This window comes from Hippocampus comes, unplaced genomic scaffold (assembly GCF_001891065.2).
Source record: "Hippocampus comes isolate QL1 unplaced genomic scaffold, H_comes_QL1_v1.1 scaffold5, whole genome shotgun sequence".
Taxonomy (NCBI): domain Eukaryota; kingdom Metazoa; phylum Chordata; class Actinopteri; order Syngnathiformes; family Syngnathidae; genus Hippocampus; species Hippocampus comes.
In genome coordinates, this window is record NW_017805701.1 from 370,630 (window position 1) to 374,479 (window position 3,850).

Below are 3,850 nucleotides of genomic sequence, written 5' to 3' on the forward strand. Positions count from 1 at the left end.
CAAAAAAATAATCAAAGTATATTTAGACATCGAATTGTTCCAATAAATTTTGTATTTTACGTTTTTTTTTAGGTGAACAAAAGTCTGCTAGCCTAATGCTAACATATAATGGTAAACGCCATAGATGGGCTAACCAACATTAGTATAGACGTTGCAAAATCATAATCTGTCAAACCAATGCCACTTGAACACGCACAGAGGAGCAACGCATACAAGCTGTGCACACGACAGTGTGAAGAAGAAGAAGAAGACAATAAGAGGAAAAAGAAAAAGAGAAAAAAAAAGCTAGAAGAGCAAGAAAAAGCAGCAGATAAAAAAGAAGAGGGAGAAAAAGGAAAAAAATAAGAGATCAATTCTGAAGAGGCTGGACTTCACCTTTTAATAACTGGACATTTCACCTGTCAACGTGCTGTCAATCATCTGTCCAACGTGGCAGGAAATGCTCGCCAACTCCAAACGTCCCTCAAAGTCGAGCTTTTTGCTCAGTGCAACGGCAATGTACCCACGTCTTTGATGTGTCTTTTTCTTCCTTCGCTGTCATCTTGCTCAAAGCCAGAAGACGCCACCCACTCTCGTCGCCGGGGGCGACGCCTGCAGCCTGGGGGGACTCCAACTTTTCCTTGTAGTCAAGATCCAAGACGGTCTTCTTTGGAGATTTTCCTTCTTTACTCTTCAGATGGGGGACGACCCCATTTTTTTGACATCGCCCAACCCCGACGGGTATCGGACGGCTATTTTTACCAACAAAAAACAAAAAACAAAAACAACATTTTAATGTTTTGATTAATATTTCTTCCCAATTAATAATAATGAAAAATTATTAAAACTATTGCAACGTTTTTCTGTATTGCATTCATAACATACGTCTCGTATTATTGTTCCCAACAATGCAGAACTCAAATGTGTGTGTGTGTGTGTGTGTGTGTGTGTGTGTGTATATATATATATTCATCAGCGAGATTGGAATGAGACAAAAAGATAATCCAGAGGACTGCGTGTGTGAAAATGAGATCATATCTCTCATCCATCCATTTTTTAATCTGTATTATAATAATAATAATAATAATAATAATAATAATTATAATAAAAATAAGCACAGTGCAGTTGATGATAATATTCACACTGCCACCTCCTCAATTCCAAGACGCCATGAAAGACGGCCGGCGGCTTTGACGTTTCAATTCGTTTCAAGGACGCCCGATCACCTTCAGCGACATCATCGTCGCCGGCTCTCGGTCACGCTCCAACGCCAGACGAAGAAAAGACGATGATGAAGGTGAAAAGGTTTCTTAGGGCTAGCTTCAATGTGGCTCCAAATTAGTTGACACAAAAGAGATTCATTGTGATATCTGAAAAACGACAGAATGATTAGCTGGATCATTGAATACGTGCGACATATTTAGTTTTTTTTCATCGACATGATTTGCACAAGTTCGCATAACAATAGATTGTCGTGATGTTACACTTTAAGCTTGTGAGAAAAGAACAGTGTGTGATTGATTGGACTACAGCTTTGCAATACTATTCCAAGAAAAGTGTCTTTTTTTGTGAATGTTGAAGTCATTTTTTGGTAAATCGTCATGACCAAAAACCACGATCGATTGTGATTTGACACCCGCGTAAAGTCGGCCTGCATTTTCATATTCTCCGAGGTGGATGTTTTACGACCGACGTTATTGCCCTTAATTTTTTAATATCAAACGTTGTTTCTTCTAATAAAGTATAAAGCGCATATTTTTGTTGCTCCCACAAAGCAAATGTACCGGTATTAAACGTCACTCTTTTTTATTGCGCCCATGAATAATACAAGGGCCCTGGCACTAATCATAAGAACAAAAAAAAAAAGAAAGATATAAAATAAAAGAGTAAAACGACGCTGGTCCCGACAGCAGAAGATCCAAAAAAGTACTTTTAAATATTTGATGTTCACCCCAGTGGACCTCCATTTCACAAGAAAAAAACATATGTATGAAATATAAAACATCAAATATGAATCTGGTGCATAAAAAAAGATGACAATCTCAGACACAAATTTGTGGAGCATCCACATGTCAAGAATCTCCCTGATTGACTTGGTGCTGCTGTTTTGGTAAGCAACAGATTTCACAGGAGGTTCAAGAGTGTCTGAATGTCAACAATACCAATTTGTGGGGGGAAAAAAAATGACATCATTTAAGTGGATGGTGACGAGGCGAATTAAACTTTTTTTGTAACACACACACACACACACACACACAACACACACACACACACACACGCGACTGAGTGTCCATTTTGTGCTACTGTCAATCAGTGACATTCAAACGTGACCTTATAAAGAGACTGTGAGACACATCACTCGGGACCATTCCCGAGGGGCAACATAAATCCCCCTCGTCTGTCAGACGTGTAGTGTGTGGGTGTGTGTACGTACGTGCGTGTTCTCCAGAGTGCTGACATTCCACTGCGAGCTAAACCTGACATCGTCCTGACATTTTCTTCCCTGCTGCTTTGGTCCCACCTGCACACGAAAAAGACAATAAATAAATAAATAAATCAACAACCAACAAATAATAGGGGGATGTAAGATTTTTTTTTACTGTTGTGATCAATAGCGTTTTAATGGCAAAATGCTGCATTCAGACGGGAACCTGGTCTGCTGAAGCAAAAAGAATTTACAAGTCTGGCGGTGAAATGTTCTCTGGTGGCCTCGCCTTTTTGTGAGCAAATAGAGATTTTGATTTGAGAGGAAGAGGGGACCACGTATGGAGCCCTGCGGGACACCTTGCGGGACAGGGGGCAGTTATGGAGGAGGAGGAGGAGGAGTCACACGACATTTTTCACAATGCAATTCTTGTGGCCAAATGTGTTTTCATGTGTGGGCCAAGCGAATGTGTCGCCTCGCTACAAGTTGTTTTGGACTTGAAGTCAAGTTGCCGCTCAGATAACCACGCTTGGTTTGCTGCTGACCTTTTCATGAAGCGGAACAAGTGACACGCCAGATACTGCCGCTACCCACTCCATATCTTATCAGCCTCGGGCACTCGTACCTCCTGCGACATCTTCCTGCAGCAAGAGCGCCTGTTGGCAGAGATTATATAAATAATAATAAAAAAATTGAAGTGAGCACAAAGACGATATGGATCGGAGTGACCCGCCGCCTGAACCGTCTCTCCGCGGGGCAGCTTCATCCCAGAAAGGGGTCACACGGCCAGGCCATGAGAACTCATATCACAGCGGAAGAAAACACAATTGATTCATTTATTTTTACTGTCACAGAAGCTCACGAGTTCAGAAGTTGGAATTTGATTTATCACATTGGAAATAAAAGCATGAACATTAACGAGAAAAATTCAAGCACATAAAGAAAAGTCCATTCTAAAGACTTTGTATTCCTTCAGCGAAATGAAGATCCGCAGCGTTTGTTGACAGCGGAATCGGGATTTTAACAGGGTTATGGGGTGGGATTTGGACTCAGGCCTCACAAATCCAAAGACAAATGCAACTCGGGTTGGGAAGAACGTGTCAAAGAATGTACAATTTTCATTCTACAAGACTCCTGGAAGGCTGCAAGATGTAATTCCAGAAAAGATGGGGAGAGCAGGTGGGTAACTTTTGTCTTGTAAATGAATCCCATCCAGGTGTCAATGCAAATTTCCCCAACATCTTTATTCACAACGTCATGACCTTTTCCCGCACGGTTTTCATCAGCAAACCCCGACGTCATCCCATTTCCACGCGCACCAGAACAATAAGCTCCATGGTGGGAAATATTGACCGCGGCAAATGGAAATGCTAATGGGGGAGTCCCTGAAGCCCAGAGGTGTTCTGCCTTCATGTCGAATGGAGATGAGCCTTGGGGGGGGGGGGG

At 41.7% G+C, this 3,850-nt stretch overlaps 1 protein-coding gene across 2 annotated transcripts in view; it reads right to left on the reverse strand.

Annotated features, from left to right (window-relative positions):
- Positions 1-305: 305 nt before the first annotated feature.
- Positions 306-3,850, reverse strand: part of tbc1d32 (TBC1 domain family, member 32) — a 32,235-nt gene continuing 28,690 nt past the window's right edge. The window contains exons 35-37 of one of the 2 annotated variants that reach the window (XR_002169774.1): positions 2,950-3,060; positions 2,414-2,500; positions 306-731 (exon numbers count right to left, since the gene is read on the reverse strand). The gene's annotated coding sequence lies outside the window, so the exon portion shown is untranslated. Of the gene's footprint in view, positions 732-2,230; positions 2,501-2,949; positions 3,061-3,850 lie in introns of those variants that run through there. The other variant, XR_002169775.1, reaches the window with a different exon arrangement.